Source organism: Pezoporus wallicus, unplaced genomic scaffold, assembly GCF_028554395.1.
Source record: "Pezoporus wallicus isolate ANWC-B61680 ecotype Strahan unplaced genomic scaffold, APGP_CSIRO_Pwel_v1 contig_4012, whole genome shotgun sequence".
Lineage (NCBI taxonomy): Eukaryota > Metazoa > Chordata > Aves > Psittaciformes > Psittacidae > Pezoporus > Pezoporus wallicus.
In genome coordinates this window covers 3,185,813-3,204,546 of record NW_026637828.1, presented here as the reverse complement: position 1 = coordinate 3,204,546, position 18,734 = coordinate 3,185,813, and positions in this window count along the sequence as shown.

Below are 18,734 nucleotides of genomic sequence, written 5' to 3'. Positions count from 1 at the left end.
ACAAGCAGCCCCAGTGCTGTAAAGGCAGCGGTGGTGAATTCACTGGGCATCAGCACCAGGACACCGTGGCTCCATGGAGGAGATGGGCTCGGGGCAGGTTCTGTACAGGCACATGGCCTGTGGCAGGGACTGGCTGTGAGCACAGAGTTGTTAGGGTGAGGGTGGAGAGGAGAGAGCTGTGGGGCAGTGCTGGGGGTCAGCCTCAGAGGAGGGCCCTGTCATGTGTCCTGGCAGAGGTGGGCATTGGCTGTGGGCCCCACGTGTGGAGCACACCATCGCTAAACTGTCACCATCATCACTGCCACTGTGACCACTGCCACTCTCATCACCACTGCCACCAGCATCACCAGCACCAGCATCACTGCCACTGTCACCATCATTGCCACCACTACCATCTCCACCACCACCATGCTGCTTTTCCTGCAGTGTTGCACCCTGGGGAGGGTAGTTTGTCAGCATGCAACTGTCATTGTTGCTATAAAGGTGGCTGTTACTGCTGATAAGTGATTCCAGCAGCCCCAGCCAATGTCAGGAAGCCTTTCACCAGGGTGGGGACCATCCCTGCCCCAGGGGTCTGGAACAATTGCTAGTTGGGTGAATTTCCCATCCCTCAGTGTTGGTGGCATTGGCAGTTGTCCACGTTTGGGCTGGTGAGGGTGCGGGGACCGGCAGTGCCTCATCCCACCCGTCACATCAAGGTCTGTGAGGCCACTGCCTGCTGAGGCTTTGCCCCGCTGCATCACTGCCAGCCCTCACCAAGAGGATCTCCCCAAACACTGTGTCCAACCTGGCTGTGGTGAAGGGTCCCTGCATGGACCTGGCAGAGGGTGACAGGGGCATCCTGGCTGCCAGCAGGGATGAGCCCAGTCATTTGCTCCCATAGGATTTATTCATGAAGCCGCTGTGTGATGGGTGCTGACATGCTACTGGGTGAGGGCTTCAAAGCCCTAAGGGCGGCTGTGGAATGGGTCAACTCCCTGTCCTGCTGGGCAGCCATCCCCAGCAAATAAAGAGCCTTCTGTAGCTGTGGGCTCACGAGTTGTGGCAGCGGTGGTGTCTGCAGCAGGGATCCCTCAGGGCCCAGCTTCCGTCTTTCATCCTTTGGAGCTGGGATGCCAGGAGCCTGCTCCAGCGCTGCGGCTGCAAGCTGAAACCCTGAGGGTCTTGCCACCACTCTGGAGTGACTACTTGGAACAACCTAGTTTAGTGGAAGGTGTCCTTGCCCATGGCAGGGGGTTGGAACTGGATGAACTTCAAGGTCCCTTCCAGTGCAAACCAGTCTGGGATTCTGTGATTCTATGACTGTGACTGACAGAGGGACAGTGTGCCAAAGCATCCTCCTGTGGAGCCCGATGAGCCGTGCTGGTTGTCCCAGGTAACAGGGGAGTGGGTGGACATGAGGGTGCATGAAGCCCAGGTGGACCAGAGGGGAAGGACCGTTTGGATGTTGGTGACAGCATGTGTCAACCCTGTCTGGATCCCTGTGGTGCCCAGCTGCCAGGTGAGCTGAGGGGTTCCACAGGAGTAATTTCATAGTCATGGAAACATGGAGTGGTTGGGTTGGATGGGACCTTAAAGCTCAAGACCAGTTCGAACGACCTGCCATGGGTGGGGACACCTTCCACTAGACCAGGTTGCTCTAAGCCCCATCCAACCTGGCCTTGAACACTGCCAGGGATGGGACAGCCACAGCTTCTCTGGGCACCCTGTGCCAGCGCCTCAGCACCCTCACAGGGAAGAACTTCTGCCTAAGAGCTCATCTCAATCTCCTCTCTGTCAGATTAAAGCCATTCCCCCTTGTCCTGTCCCTACAGGCCCTTGTCCAAAGCCCCTCTCCAGGTTTCTTGTGGCCCCTTTAGGCACTGGAAGCTGCTCTAAGGTTTCCACTTAAGGAGCCTTCTCTTCTCCAGGCTGAAAAAGCCCAGCTCTCTCAGCCTGGCTCCAGAACCCTCAAATCATTTTCATGGCTTCTGATAATTTTCATGCTATTAAATCTCTTTTGCACTCCCACTGTTTAAACCCCTGGTATTTCCATCAGTAACAGCTCCTGCAGCTGATCTCCTGACCTGTGCAGCCACTGGTGTGATGGGCACCACTCTGCTGGGGTCTCTCTCATCCTGCTCCCCAAAGCCAGGTTGCTCTGCCCCCATGTGTGCTACTCCCCATCCAAACCCCCAGGATGGCCCCAGTGCCACTCCACAGCAGGGTCACCCCAGGCTCTCCTGGCAGAGCTGCTTCTGCTGGCTGAGGTGAAGGGATGCTTTCTTCTTCAGGGAAGGAATAAAAGGAGAGAAAAAAATCCAGCGGTGAACTGGGAGGTGAAGGCAGCATCATAGGCAAAGAGCCAGAAACCCATATGCAGAAGAACCCAAATTACTGTTCCCACAGCAACTCGCGCTCTCCCCCCTCACCGCCCTCCACACACCAGGCAGGTGCTTCCCAGGCTTCCACCAGTCACTGCAGGTTTGTCATCTCCAACTCTGCCTTTCATTTAGGGCTGGACTAACCCTGCTCCATGTGTGTGCTTGGTGGCATCGCGTGCCACAGCACGCAGTGCAGCCCAAGGGTGACTTTAGGTTGTCTCACCAATATCACATGGCTGGAGCCAGCAGGGCTGGGAGTGCTGCTTCCTGGCTCCTCCCTGCTCCCCACGTCCCTGGGGTGACACCACCTCCAGGAGGTCAGGATCTCCAGTGGTTTGCAAGCAAGGTTCCTCTTGCTCTACTTAGGTCTCAATGAGCTGATGTCCACTCTGAGCTGTTAACTCCTCATCTGGGACACTTACTTAACACTAGACTTCTTGATGAGGCAAATTAGGAGCTTTCCGTTCCGTTCTATTCTGTTCTATTCTAGTTCATTATATTTAATTCTATCCTATCCCATTCTTTTCCATTCTATTCTCATCTAACCTAATCCAATTCCATTGCCTTCTCACTTTCCTGTCCTGGCCTATATAAATCCTGTGATCTTCCCCTTTTCCAAGCCATGCTCATGGGGGGATGCAACTGGGAGATCATCCTTGTTTCTACAGTTTCTTCAGCTCCAGGAGACAGTGCAGAAAAAAGCTTCCCCTGACATGTCCTGTCCAGGACCACATGCTGCATGTTGGCCGATCTCCATCCTTCCCTCCATGGGGCATCTGTGCCTGGAGCTCAGTGCTCAGCCGGCAGCTGGGATCAGCCAGGGCTTCCCACAAAGAGTTTCTGCCCAGAGTTTGAAAATAGCATTTTATTTTCTCTGGTTACCATAGTTACTCTTGGAAGTCTCACAGCACCGCTTCTGCTGCTTGGATGGGTGATTGTCTCCAACACAGCACAGTGGGATGGTTTTATTGCCCAATGGATGCATCAACATGGCAGGAATTCCAGAGATGTTGGGTGAGCATTGTGTGGGGTCCCCATGCTCCCTCTCATGGGGCAAAGCGTTGGATGCACCTCCAGGACCAGCACAGATTTTTGGCCGGCCCTCTATAACCTGGTGTCTGTTGCTGGAAGGAGCTGACGTGGTTTTCCCAGTACTGAGCCTGTAGTTGTGCTGCACCTCCTTTATGGCGTGGTCGATGCAGTGGATGGAAGGGATGGGATCCAGAGGGACCTGGACAGGCTGGAGAGGTGGGGCCATGTGAAGCTCATGGAGTGCAACAAGGCAGGAGTGAGCTCTGCAGAGTTGGATGCTTTGTGGCTGGGAGCACATATAGGACTGTGCTCCACTGTGGGGACACCCAGGGCAACATAAACCCAAAGCACAGGTTGGTCCAGCACTGGAGTCTCCAAACCTGGGGATTTTCCTGTCAGACCCTTGCGGGAGCAGGTGAAATTTGTCACCTTCCCTGCAGCAATACAGACTCTTCCGGAGCTGTGCAGAAGACCTGTTGACACGGGAATCATGGACAACACAGAGACGATCAATGTGATCAAGAGACTGCCAAATTTATTACAAAGCCTTAATTCCTTATATACTGTTTCTTACATGCACTTACAGTGATTTGGCATATTATGATTGGATACATGTCTTGAAGACCCTTAGTGACTAACATATAAGTGGTTAAGCACAGGTGTGAGAACTTGACCTCGAAAGCTTGCCAACAGTCCACAGTTCTCATTAACTCAGTGAATTCCAGATTCTTCTTATCTTGCTTGCTTAAGCTTCCTCGGGCCTCTCATGGCCTTGCTGTATCTTTCAGGATTATTCAGTTTATGTACCAATTATCCATTCTCCTGTGAGAACACTGCCTCCACAAAGACCCTGGAGCCAGCCCAGGATGAGCCTGAGACATTTCCCTGGTGAGCAGCAGCTGCCCAGGGGACTGTGGGCACTGTGGGTGAGGTGCACACTGGGGACAGGATGAGGTGAAACCCTGGGTACTGGGCTCTGGTGCATGGCCACCTCTTTTTGGGGATAGAACTGCTGATGGATGCCAAGAACAGGCAGCCACAGAGCACCAAGGAAGATGAACCAGATATGGGGTTATTGCTCAGTGCCACATTCAGTTTTGGAGAGAAAACATGGGCTTCTAGCAAAAGCAGGGGCAGAGGCTTTCTGCTGTCTGGACAGGAGGTGCTCTGGAGCCATGTGCCAGGCTGCCCCGAATCTGTCCTTCATCACCAGGCTGGGCTGGTGCCATGGCTCTGTCCTGCTCCACAAACCTGCTCTTGCTCTGTGCTGCCCCTCTCTCTGAACCTGTGGAGCCGGCACCAAGGGAATCAAACCTGGGCTAGCAGGATGCTGCTGCTGCCCTGCACCGTTGACCTGCTCTGAGCTGTGTCCAGGCAGGAGCCTTCTGCCTCTGCTCTCACCTGGCCCCACGCTTGCCATGCCACTGATGGGCTGATTTAATTCAATCCCTGGCACCTCCCAGGTATTCCTGAACTGCAGCTCTGCACCTGCACTCACATGGAGCATCACCTCCAGCATGCTGCCTTTGGCCAGCTGCTGTGCCATGCTGAGCCGTACTATGCTATGCTGTGCCATGCCGTGCCGTGCTGTGCCGTACCATGCTGTGCTGTGCTGTGCTGCACCATGCTGTTCTGTGCAGTGCAATGCTATGCCATGCCGTTCTGTGCCACACCAGCCTCTCCTCTGTGCTTCTCATGCCTGTGGACCCCTCAACTCCTAGAGCTGAGACTGAACTGGTGCCAGTGCCAGTGGCAGCTCAGTGGCAGTCCCTGAAGTTCCTCTCCTGTGGGGCTCCTGGGCTGCAGCACAGCCTGGCCTTCCATCCTCCTGCTGCACACACAGACCTCTGCTAATGCACACTGGAAAAGATGGGTTTGACTGGTGAAGACATTTGCCAGAACAGGGTTAGATTGTCCCTAGCAACAATGTATGTGCGCATGCTGGGGTGACCGGTTTCCCGCAGATGTGTTTCTGGGTGCGGGTGCTGGCAGCATCCTAATGTCACCCTGCCTGGCTGGGGGTCAACGGGTGCCTCCATTCACTCATGGTGACATTCCTGCAGCATTCCCTCCCTGCCCAGCAGCTTTCCCAGCCATGTCCTTTCTGCCTGGAAGCACCCAAACCAAAACGCTGTGAGTGAGCCAAATTAAGCAGCACTCACACTACTCTTTGTTATAGCAAAGGCAAACAAAAAGGGAGAAGGAACATGGTTTCCTTTGCTTATTTCTCTCCCAGGCTGTTAGTTCCCTGCTCAGCTTGCTGGGGGTTTGGAGCTGCCTGGCAGGGCACAAGGCCTTTTGTTTTAAGAGTCATTTTTCTGCTTGCTGGGTTTCACATCTCTCTTACAGGCAGTTCCCCTCCTACAACACCCTACGCGGAACATTGCACCACTAGTGAGGGGATGGCAAGTCCTCCCCATGGGGATGAAGCACACATTTGCTTATCTGGGCTTCCCCAGCTGGTTTTCCAATAGCCTGGGCACTTCATAGGGAACAAGCATCGCATCGGGAATGAGCAGGACCACAGTGATGCAAGAGAGGCTCTACTGGTGGAGGGAAGAGTTTGTGTTACTCTTGGAAAAATCACAACCCCCTCTGTGCACAGTTCACCTCCTGAGGTGGGCTGGGATTTCCTCTGCCCATCCTCGGCCATGCTAGGCATTGCATCAAACAACACCTCTGAGGGAAGTTTCGTCACCCCTGATCAAAGGTGGTCTCAATCAGGCTGCTTAGCTATTCTGGCAGAGACTACAAGGAAATTCAGGCACCTTCAAAGGCTCCAGTGCGAGTATAAAGCAGAGTAGGGAGTGGGTTATTTCTAACCATCCCTTTATATTTGTGTTAAAAACACACCCCAAGCCAGAGCCAAAGGCAAGGTCCAGCTGTGTCACCACAGGTGGCAGGAGATGTGCTGCCCTCAAGGGCAAAGTGCCCAATAAAGATGATACTTGGTAGGAGAAATGACGACTGTACCATAGACCTGCTCACCTCAATGCCACCAGAGCAGCAGATCTGGATCTGGACCATGACCCCAGGGGTTCCAAAGCCCAGTCCTCTGCTTTTTAGTACTTTTCAGGCCACCCATCACAGGCTCAGCAGGCATTGCTTACTGCAGGGCTGCAAGGAGTTCTTGAGCTCGGGCTCTTTGCTGCAGGCAGAGAGAACCAACTGACTGCATTAACCACTGGGGTTTGAAGAAGACATAGGCAGGACAGCAAAGTTCAGAGGATGCGGATGAAAAGGGCAAGAGCATTTGCAGATGACAAAGATCACACAAGGTTATTGCTTAGAAAAGGGGAAGAGGTAAAGGACACTAAGTGGAAATCTGCGGAGGGACATATGAAAACAATCAGTTCCTCTTTGTGCCATATCCCGTAAGTGCAGTACAGAAATTAAAGGGGCAGCAGATGTGGAAGAGATGAAACAAAGCTGATTTTATGTATTTTACTTCCTGTCAGGTTTTGAAATATGCTGGCATGGTTCAGACAGCCGGAGGTAAGGAATGCCATGATACAAAGCCCATATGACAACACTAGTGACAACACAGCATTGTGTTTCCCAGCACCATTTTGAGGGTTTTACAAAACCATGGGGTTTTACAGTGGGAATAAACCCATCTTTGTGACTCTTCTGGTTTTGAGAGAGGGGAAACACTGTCACCTTCAGTCCCCGATGGAAACTGAGGACAGCCAGGGATGAGCACAGTCCCCCTGGTGCCCCCACAGCCTGGCCCCCACTGGACTCTCCAACCCAACCACCTCTTGTTCCCAGAGTCAGAAAGTGGAGAGACACCCCTGGTGTGTGCTGGGGAAGGGAGGACACCTCCCTGAAACAGGGGGGCTGTGATTATATTCCAGCCCCTTAACTAAGGTCAGGGTGGAGATTTCCATCAAGCCAAACATCTGAAGCCAAACCCAAATTTTAGTCCCTGCTCCATCCTCACTGCATCACTCTGTATCTGAGCTGTTGGGGCACAGAGGGGAGTAGTGACACACAGATCCCTGGGCCTCCCCCAGGAACATGCCATTTCTTCCATAGAGGCTTTTTTCCCTGTCAGCTGACACAGCCAGGATCACATGAGGCAGCTGGAGCACAGGATTAGCAGCTCACTATTGAAGGATGCCTGTCTGGCTGCACATTTATTAGTAATACTGGCTGATACACAGGCCCCACACTTATGCGAACTACTGCTTCTTCCTTCTTATCTTCGTGGCCCAACCTTCCACTTTATCCATGCTCATAGAAGAGCTCCCGCATGCAGAAGCAGCCTCAGCAGAGCCCTGGCTCTTTGCTCAGCACCATTCATTATCAGGGGATGAAGTGGATGAGAGCTCCCGCAGGGTGGCTGGATGGGGGCAGCAGCTCTGGACCTCACTGAGGAACTCCCAAACTCACGGAGTTTAGGTCCTCAAGGCGAGTGCAGCATGGCCTAAACATAGCTGCATTTCCCTGTGCAGGAATGGTAACAGGAAACATTTGGGATTGAAGCAGAGAAACTTCGGCCCCCAGGGGCTTTCAGGATTTGGGGGTCTTGGTTGCTGAGAAGTTTCTGTGACCTGGCTTCATAGAGCACTTAAGCCCAGAAACCCCTGTGTGCTGGGCTGCATCCCCAGCATGTAAGCAGCAGGTCAAGGGAGGAGATTGTCCCTTAGTCCTGATTCAGCTCTGGGACAACAACACAAGAGGGACATGGAGTGAGTCCAGAGGAGGTCATGGAGATGCTGCGAGGGCTGGAGCAGCTCTGCTCTGGAGCCAGGCTGAGAGAGCTGGGCTGGTTCAGCCTGGAGAAGAGAAGGCTCCTTAAGGGGAGACCTTAGAGCAGCTCCAGTGCCTAAAGGGGCTACAAGAAACCTGGAGAGGGGCTTTGGACAAGGGCCTGTAGGGACAGGACAAGGGGGAATGGCTTTAACCTGACAGAGAGGAGATTGAGATGAGCTCTTAGGCAGAAGCTCTTCCCTGTGAGGGTGCTGAGGCGCTGGCACAGGGTGCCCAGAGAAGCTGTGGCTGCCCCATCCCTGGCAGTGTTCAGGGCCCAGGCTGGATGGGGCTTGGAGCAACCTGGTCTAGTGGAAGGTGTCCCTGCCCATGGCAGGGTGTTGGAACTGGATGAGCTTTAAGGTCCCTTCCAACCCAAACCTGTCTGGGATTCTATCATTCTATGATTTCTCCTGTGGTTGTTCCAGTGACTGTGAGTGACCAGCAGCAGGGAAGATTAGTTGGAGAGAGACCATTCAGAGAAAACACTGGGGGTTGTTTGAGGCTGTCACTCAGGACACTGGCTGCCTCCAGGTTTCAAGTGGGACCTGCTGGGCAATCCCCAGTCACACTGCCCTGGGAGACACCAGACTCCATGCCTGAGGACAGGAAGGACAGAGCTGGTCCCACCATCTCTGCATGGCCCAGGGAAAGGCATTGCTACGGGACAGAGGGTTTGCTGCCAAACATGTCTGCTCCTGCAGTGCCAAGAGTGGCATGTTTCTGCACATACACTGCCCAGAAGCTAAAACCTTTCTCATTGTCCCTCTCTCCCATGCTCTCAGTGCAGCTCCTTTGCTCTGGGTGTAGTTCATAACATGCCTTGCACCAGCCCAGGCAAGTGGCTGGATTTCACATCCCTGTGCTTCTAAAAACCTTCCAGGTTTTCACGACCACAAAACCACATGGATGCTGGGAAGGAAGAGTACCTTGTACAGCCACCTCCAGTCTCATTTAACCTCTGCAAGGATTGGTTAGCTGGTGCAGATTAAACATTAAACCCTTAAAAACATCCTTTGCCTCAAAAAAACATCAATAAATGCAGGGCAGGGACTGGTTAGTGCAGATGGTAATGGGAGCACGAGAGCCCTTGTGTGTAGAAGGAAACACAGATCCAGCCCCTGCAAGCAGGTTCTGGCTGCGTGAGGGATGGATCACAGCAGAGGTCATGAGGCAATTCAGGCCAAAGGCTTCAGCTTGGGGCTTGTTTATGCTGGTTTATGGGCCAAGATCCTGCCCTGCCCTTCTCCTCTGGGCAGCCCTGGACCCTCCTCTCTGCAAACAGCTCTTAGTGCAGCCCAGGGGCTGCAGCAGGCACCTGCTGAGGGTGCTCTCACCCAGGGAAGGGGCATGAGGGTGCTCCCGGCAGCCAGAGGAGCAGCATATATCCCCTCCAAACACAGGCTAGGAATTCTCTCCAAGATGTCAGTGGGAGGTGGAGGTAGCTCCAAAACTGTCAGAGTGTTGAGCACAAGATAGGCAGTAGAGAGATGTGCCCTGGGTCTTCCTTGGAAACCTCTGCACTTGCCCCTCTACTTCCCTCAGCCAAGGCTGTGTCAAACACAGGTTAATCAGGTTTCCTCCACTTGTCAGTTATTCCCCTGTGGTTTTCACTTCTGCATTTTTTGTACATAATCATGCTATTGTTCACTGGGGAAGGAGCTGCCCCACAAGTACCCACAGCCACAGGATGCCAGGAGCCATGGTGGAGCACATCCCCGCAGTCCCTGGAGCTGAGCTGCTCCCTCCAGGGTCAAGAGCTCACCATTGCAAAACAAACCCAGGTCACAGCCCTGGTATGGGGCAAGTGAAGCTCTAAGAGAGAAATGCCTTTACCTGCCCAAACAGAAGAAGATCACATGGCAACACAGGAGCTGTGCATAATGTTCTTCTAGACTAAGAGAAACCCTATGGAGCTCCATGATAGAGGTTATGGCAATTGTTAAAGATCAGGCAAATCCTTAGGGGAAAGAGCAACAACAAGAATTTCTGTGAGCTGTGAAACTGCTGAAACCAGTTTTCCTCTGGCTTTGTGTTAAGGATGGGGAACTGGGGGGATTCTGATGCCCAACAAGAATTATCCCTGCTCAGCCCTTCCCTCTGGAAGGCAGTGGCAGAGGCTGGCTTCCTGCTTCTGTGGAACAAGAGCCAAACATTGAGAAACTCAGCATCTCTGAGACTTTGCTGCCTCTTCCTCTTTTTCTACAAGAGATCTGGAGAGGGGCTTTGAACAAGGGCCGAGGGGGAATGGCTTTAACCTGACAGAGGGGAGATTGAGATGAGCTCTTAGGCAGACATCCTTCGATGTGAGGGTGCTGAGGTGCTGGCACAGGGTGCCCAGAGAAGCTGTGGCTGCTCCATCCTTGGCAGTGTTCAAGGCCAGGTTGGATGGGGCTTGGAGCAACCTGGTCTGGTGGAAGGTGTCCCTGCCTGTGGCAGGGGGTTGGAACTGGATGAGCTTTAAGATCCCTTCCAACCCAAACCAGTCTGGGGTTCTATGGTTCCCCCCATTAAATTTGTGTGAGTGTGGTCACGAGGAAGGTCCTGCAGCACTTTGGCTGTGGAGGTCGCCTGGACTCTCCTGTTCCACCATCCCTGAGGGTTATCTCTGCACTGCCCCCCAGGTGAGGGCAGTGGGTGGCTTCACCATGCTGCACCATTTATGTAGGTGCTGAGGTGACAGGAAGGACTGGTGCAGATGCTCCAGTCCCACCAGCATGACCCCCACAGCCACTGGCCCCGTGCTGCTGAAGCAGCAGGAGCTGCCTGCTCACTGCGAGGGGCTCATCTCCATCAAGCATACAAGACCCATCATGCAAGAGGTCAAGGGACAAAACACCAGATGGGATGTGTGCCTCTGCCCAGCTTGGCAAACTGGGACAGCTCCTGACGTTTCAGTCCTAAACCTCCCTTGGGAAAATCTGGACAAGTTGTTGCTCTGCAGGATTCACAGAGAGCAACCAACTTCCTCCTATCTGTGGTCTTTGTTGTGCTTGAATTCAGAGCCTCAACAAGCTGAGCCTACCAAGGCATGGCATGCTTAGACCCCTGCAGAAGCTATATGACTCAGAAGCCCATATCCAATGGTTCTCAAAAGGGGCCATCTGCCTGAGGCAATCCCTGCAGCACAGTACAGAGCTTCACAGCGCAAGGGGGCAAAAGTGGGTCTTCACATTGTCACAGAAAGGTCTGGGCTCAAAGTTTAATCCTTATCCAGTTCCAACCCCCTGCCATGGCCAGGGATACCTTCCACTGGACCAGGTTGCTCCAAGCCCCATACAACCTAGCACTGGAGGCTTTAAGGAAGCAGGATTACACAGCACAATGTGCAACATTTGAGGAAGAGAAATAGACTGTGCCTTAGTCACCATGAGCAGGACAATGCTGGTTGCAGCCAGCGGGTCCTGCTGAGCTCGTGGAGCCAACACAAGTGCTGCTCTGTCTGCAACACTTCCAGGTCAAAAATGTGGACTTCCAGACATTCATCATACAAAGGATCCAGCATCACATAGGCTGGGATGATGAGGCACTGATCACTGGCTTGCTGGACTTGCAGTCTATGGGTTTCCAAAGCTGCCTCTTTCACCTTGCAGCTGCAAGAGATCTCAGACTGGTTTGGATTGGAAGGGACCCTAAAGCTCATCCAGTTCCAACCCCCTGCCATGGGCAGGGACACCTTCCACTAGGCCAGATTGATCCAAGCCCCATCAAACCTAGCCTTGAACACTGCCAGGGATGGGGCAGCCACAGCTTCTCTGGGCGCCCTGTGCCAGTGCCTCAGCACCCTCACAGGGAAGAGCTTCTGCCTAAGAGCTCATCTCAGTCTCCCCTCTGTCAGGTTAAAGCCATTCTCCCTTGTCCTGTCCCTACAGGCCCTTGTCCAAAGCCCCTCTCCAGGTTTCTTGTAGCCCCTTTAGGCACTGGAGCTGCTCTAAGGTCTCCCCTTAAGGAGCCTTCTCTTCTCCAGGCTGAACCAGCCCAGCTCTCTCAGCCTGGCTCCAGAGCAGAGCTGCTCCAGCCCTCGCAGCATCTCCATGGCCTCCTCTGGACTCTCTCCAACAGCTCCACGTCCCTCTTGTGTTGTTGCCCCAGAGCTGGATGCAGAACTGCAGGGGGCGGTCTCCCCAGAGTGCAGCAGAGGGGGAGAATCCCCTCCCTCAACCTGCTGCTCACACTGTAGGGATGCAGCCCCACTTACCTGGTGGATGACAAGTCCAGTCAGAAACTAGTTAGAAACCCTGCCAGTGAAAGGCATGTGCAGGGTACAGCTCTTCATTTTGGAGGACAATTTAACCACAACAAGGGAGGTGTCTCACCAAGCAAGCAATGAACTGAAGCTGTGTTGGCAGCTGGGTAGTGTGCACTCAGGTTCAGAGACAGCATAGACAGTCCTAGCACCTAATCTACATTTGCACAAGAGAAACCAGCACCAGCTCAGCAGGCCAGGAGCTGAACATCCTCAAATTCTGCCCCGCTCCAGTCTGGATCCAGTTTCTCTGAGCAGCCCTTTATGTGATTTGAAAACAGTGTCAGAAGCTGACTCAGGCATCAATTGAGCTACAACCCTCTGGGCTGCTGGGGCAGAGGCTCTGCCACCCACAGCAGTGCTTCGGGAAATAGAGAGTGAGGCAGGTCTGGAGACACCAACAGGGTGCCTTAAAAGGACTTAAAAGAACTCCTCTAGGTTTGCTGCCAGAAGCAGTGTTGTACCATCAGCTAGTTACAAAACCTCTCCCAGCGAAGCAAGGATCTGTATCATAGAATCATAGAATAGTTAGGATTGGAAAGGACCTGTAGTGGTTTAAACAAAGTCAAGATAAATCACGCAGTCGCTCTCTCACTCCCCCCCCCCCCCCCCCCCCCCCCCCGCCTTTTTTGCCCTCCCCCTGCTCCCGGAGGGATGGGAAGGAGAATCAAAAGAATGCAACTCCCCTGGGTTGAGGTAAGAACAGTCCAGTAACTAAGATATAACACAAATCACTACTGCTACCACCAATAATAACAATGATAAAGGAAATAACAAGGGAAGAGAATGCAACACCTCACCACCAACTGACTGATAACTCGCCCCCCCCAGCCCGACCAAGCACCGACCGATACTTCCCCCAACCCTGCAGTTCCCCAGCCCTTCCGGCTAACTCCCAGTTACATCCTGGGCATGACGTGCTGTGGTATGGAATACCTCTTTGGTCAGTTTGGGTCAGGTGTCCTGGCTCTGCTTTCCTCACAGCTTCCCCTCCTCCCTGGCAGATCATGAGGCTCACAAAGTCCTTGGCCAGACCAAACATTTGAGCAGTAACTAAAAACATCAGTGCTATCAGCACCGTTCCCAGGCCAAAAGTCAAAAACACAGTGCTGCACCAGCTACCAAGAAAGAGAAAAAATGACTGATACTGCTGAACCCAGAACAGGACTTGAAGATCATCCAGTTCCAACTCCCCTGCCATGGGCAGGGACACCTCACACTAAACCACGTCACCCAAGGCTCTGTCCAACCTGGTCTTAAACACTGCCAGGGATGGAGCATTCACAACCTCCCTGGGCAACCCATTCCAGTGCCTCACCACCCTAACAGGAAAGAATTTCCTCCTTATATCCAATCTAAACTTCCCCTGTTTAAGTTTTAACCTGTTACCCCTTGTCCTGTCACTACAGTCCCTAAAGAAGAGTCCCCCCCCAGCATCCCTATAGGCCCCCTTCAGATACTGGAAGGCTGCTATGAGGTCTCCACACAGCCTTCTCTTCTCCAGGCTGAACAGCCCCAACTTTCTCAGCCTGTCTTCATATGGGAGGTGCTCCAGTCCCCTGATCACCCTCGTGGCCCTCCTCTGGACTTGTTCCAACAGTTCCATGTCCTTTTAATGTTGAGGACACCAGAACTGCACACAATACTCCAGGTGAGGTCTCGTGAGAGCAGAGCAGAGGGGCAGGATCACCTCCTTCGACCTGCTGGTCACGCTCCTTTTGATGCAGCCCAGGATACGGTTGGTTTCTGAGCTGTGAGCGCACACTGAAGCCGGCTCATGTTCATTTTCTCATCAACCGACACCCCCAAGTCCTTCTCTGCAAGGCTGCTCTGAATCACTTCTCTTCATGTTTACAGACAAGACTGTGCAGAGAAAACCCACAGCTGGTGAGCATCCTGTTCTCTTCATGCCAGAGCACAGTGGCAGGATGGAGGACAGTCTTCACCTTCCAGGAGTTAAGGCTCCTCCAGCTTCATTATGAACCACCTGTGGCACTTCACCCATTAACTCTTTCATCACCAAGCCCTACAGGGATGATAAAGAGTTCTCACTACTTGGTGCAGTCATTGCAATTATCAAATAGAATGAAACAGGTTGGAAAAGACCTTTAGGATCATCAGGTCCAACTATTCCCCAGCACTGCAAAGGCCACCACTAAACCATGTCACTGAAGGCCTTGTCTACACGTTTTTCCAGTCAAGTACTTTAAAGTAGCTGTCACGTTCAGAACCAGCAGCCTGTGCTTGCTTCTCAACTCCTCCAGATCCCACAGACACATTTTCCTGCTACTGAGCGCCTTGGTTTGTTAAGTTTAAGGTCTTTAAGGCAGTTGTAAAATTGTGGTTTATGGTCTTTTATGCTAAGCTCACTTTTGGAATTTAAGTGAAGAAAGCCTATTCATACCCTCTTTTCATCTCCCATCTCTTCCAGTACTCAACCTGGTAATGTTTAATTTGTGGGACTTTTGGCTTGGAGGAAGGGCTGGTTGGGTAGTGGAGGGAGGCAGAAGCTGAGGAGTGGGCCAAGGGGAACCTCTAGTGGCCACGGGCTCCGCAGCGAACCTGCAACCCGGCAGCGCAGAGCTGGCTCGAAACCAGTCTGAGAATCACTCCCACAGGCTCAGCAATTCCCCTTTTCTACATGGCATCGCCTTAGAGCACAGCTTTGCTCTTCGGAACAGCCATGTACAAGACCACAGCAGGCCCCGCGTTGTTTATCAGGGGTATTTGTGGTGGCTTCACTTTGCTTTTGCCTGGCAGGAGTTTCACTCAAACCCCAAGAATTTCACCTTTAATTTCCTTGATCATTGTGTGCGGGCATGTTCCAAAGGCTCAGAATATCCTGATATCCTCCACCTACAACCAATACATTCCTGTAGTTCCCACAAGTCTTACATTTAAGTTTCAGGCATTGGCAAAGCCTTGGCTTAAGTAACAGAAACAACGGTTGAAACCTGCACTGCTAAATAGAAACACTCATTTGAACCATGGCAAAAAGCATTCATGCTGTTCTCAGGGCCACAGGCAAGGAAGAGATCCAGGTTAAAACCAAGCCGGTCCCTGGCGGAGCTGCCTCCTGCAGCCACAGCCCCACGGGTGCTGGCACAAGTGCCAGGGGCTGCAGGTGAGTCAAAAGCATTTAGATGCAGAGGATGTAATGGTACTGCTGGTTTGATCTACAATTTACCAGTGCTGGTGGTCAGAAGACACCTCTAAGCTCCATTTAATAGAATCATAGAATCCAGACTGGTTTGGGTTGGAAGGGACCTTAAAGCTCATCCAGTTTCAAACCCCTGCCACAGGCAGGTTGCCACTAGACCAGGTTGCTCCAAGCCCCGTCCAATCTGACCTTAAACACTGCTAGGGATGGGAATTTTCAGCTCAGGCTAGGCTGGGGCTAAACATGCTCTCTGGTTCTACCAAAGGGATAAAAGCTTATTTCAGAATCTACCAATCTAAGATTTTTTACAGTCAGTTTGGTATGTCATCTTGGTGGAATCCTTGTGAGGTCTCTTCAAATGGTCAGAAACTGTGTAATTGCTTCACTGCAGTGAGGAGTTCATGTGAGAGAACATGTCCCAAGGATTATGTCTCAGTCTCAACATGCCTTTTGCTATGAGGTCTACAGGAAGCAAAACAACAGAATGAAGGAGAGTCAGCAGCCTCCACAGTCAAACATGTTTTAATACAATCCAAGATTCTGCACAATGACAAAAATACCATTGATATATGGCAGTGATTCTAACGATAGGGTGGAAAACCAATTCAGCAGCACAACTCCACTCATGTGAAGACAAACATCATCCCAAATACTGCACACACTCATCTCAACTATAAAAAGCCTGAAATTCAACACAGGCAGAAAGGCATTCCACCACTAACAGCCAGGTGCCCAGGCCTCTGATCTACCCAACAATTGCACTCTGGATGTGGACTGCAGGAGCCAGCCCTTGGTCCTCACTGGACATGGCACCACTGTCTATGGTGGACAAAGAAGATCACTCCCCATCAAAAATGAGGATGGATTTTCAAGGACAAAGTACACAATTTCAATGCACATGCACCTCAGCAGTTGATCAATCTGCAAGTGCCACCCGGCCATGGCTAAACACAGATATCATTGACATGAAGTTGAACTCTAAAGAGCGGTGCTCCTGCCCCTCCAATTTGTGTTCAGTTATCTCCACACAGAGGAGATGGGAGTTTCCCCCTTGCCTTTGTTAACTGGCTTCTATTAACAGGAGGCTGATTAACGCTTCATCTGAACAGGGAGCATGTCAAAGTGCATGATCCTAGGAATGACAGTTTGGGTGCAGTGATGAAGTCTGTCCAGCCTGGCTGAGAGCTGGGGAAAGTTCTGTGGCCTGGAAACAGTTCAGATGCCATTTACAATAAATAAGAGTTTCTGATGTCAGGAATTTCTGGCCTTTTCTGCCTTCAAGACAACATTACAAAGCAAAAATGGCTTATCAGGAAAGCAAATGCTCTCCTGCAGGACTGCAGAAGCTGATGCTGTCACTGCTGCCAGCAGGATGACAAACAAGGCCTACAAACAGTTGTTCCCAGTTACAAGGTGACTAAAGCACTTCACTGGGGTACTTGAGATAACATGAACTTTCTGACAAGGTGCCCATTGTAGTCGTTCTCTTAAAAACCAGTTTGTGGTCTCCACTTCAAGAGTTCTGCATGTTACACAAATGCTTCGCTTAATTACCTGAACTTTGATATGGACTTGGTCAGTGACAACTGTTAACTACAGACAGAAAACAACTGGAAAGAAACCGTTGTTCCTCTAAGATGTTTCACAACCTTAATGGGGATTTGCACAAGAAAAGGAATATCTATTTTCACTGAACAGAAGGATTGTGTGAAGGTGACACAGCTACAATTCCTCTTGCTAAAGGAATGAATTAAACCACACATACTAGTGCTGCAGGATGCCTGAAGCAGGGGAGCGCTGTATCAAATTAAACCATCCCTGTGATGTGTGCCTCACGACTGATATGAATCCTGATATGAATCTCAACAGGCAGCAGGAGGAGGATCACCTTTTACTCCCTGCTGGGATTTGCAGACTCATAGAGGTCACTGCTCATTGGGCTCAGTGTGTGCCCCAAGCACACAGAGAGACACAGTGCCGTAATGTCTTTAGAATGAAGATTTACCTTTAAGATCCATGTGAAAGACTGGTTGGCTGTCTAGATAAGCTGCCAAAAAGGGCTCTTTTGTGGACCTTTGCTGCTTGGGAGTCAGAAGTTAGACTGATCTGGCACAAGGGAAGCTGAGCTGAAGCCTGTGACTGACTTTTGAAAGACATCCAGGCCTAAGCTGCCCAAACCTCACTTATTTTCAGTGCTGCTCCTTGGATCCTCACTGAATTTCTGAGCAACCAGGAGTTATTTCTGATTTTAAACACTCAAACTCCTGTGCACAGGGAAAGGAACAGTGTTTCTCATATATGGCCTAAGGCATGGTATAGCATTCAGGTTTCATTGACATAGCTGCATCCCACAGAGGTGTGGAGAGAAAACCCCATCATCACTGCCAGCTGCAGGAGAGATATTCCATATAAAACCTATTCATTCTGAGTGCAACAAGTCCTGCCAACAGCTTGAAGAAATCTGACAATTTAACAAGCTGAAAATTAATGCTATTGTGTTTGGGGTTTTCAAGGGCACCTCAGACAAGCTCCACAGAGAGCAGATACAGACAAACCTGAAATCCCACCTCCATGGAAGAGACTCCACTAAATGGGCTACATTCTTTGTTCGATTCCTTGTGTCTGAGGAAGCTTGTGGGGTCCTAGCAAGTGCAAAGTGATACAACTAGCTTTGAAAATATAACAGAAGGCAACATCAGCCAGTATTTGTAAAAAGCCAGATATGACTGTTTGAGTTCTTCCCCATCAAAATACATTAAATATAACTGAATTATACCTTGCAGATCAGTTAAACTTATGGTAAACCTCTGAAAAGACAGCTGGACAGAACTCACCCAGTGGGAAAGAAAGAGAGTCTTGTGTGCTGACTCAAACAGGGTGAAATAATCTAACTGCAAATATATGTGGTGCAAAAGACATCTTAAACTGTTATACGTGCAGTTTAATATTTCAAAGAGCTATTTTGCCAAAAGTTTAAAATGGCACCTGAAGAAGAAAATAACATTTTTTTTCCCAAGTTTGTTCAAGTGCTTCACAAAAGGCAACACTTTACCACGACACTTGGTGTTTTCACTGATGGAAAGCTAAACAAGGCAACACAAGACTCACACCACCCTTCAATGCTGACATGACCCTGTCCAGCCTCACTGAGATTTTATCACTATAAATGAACTTCATG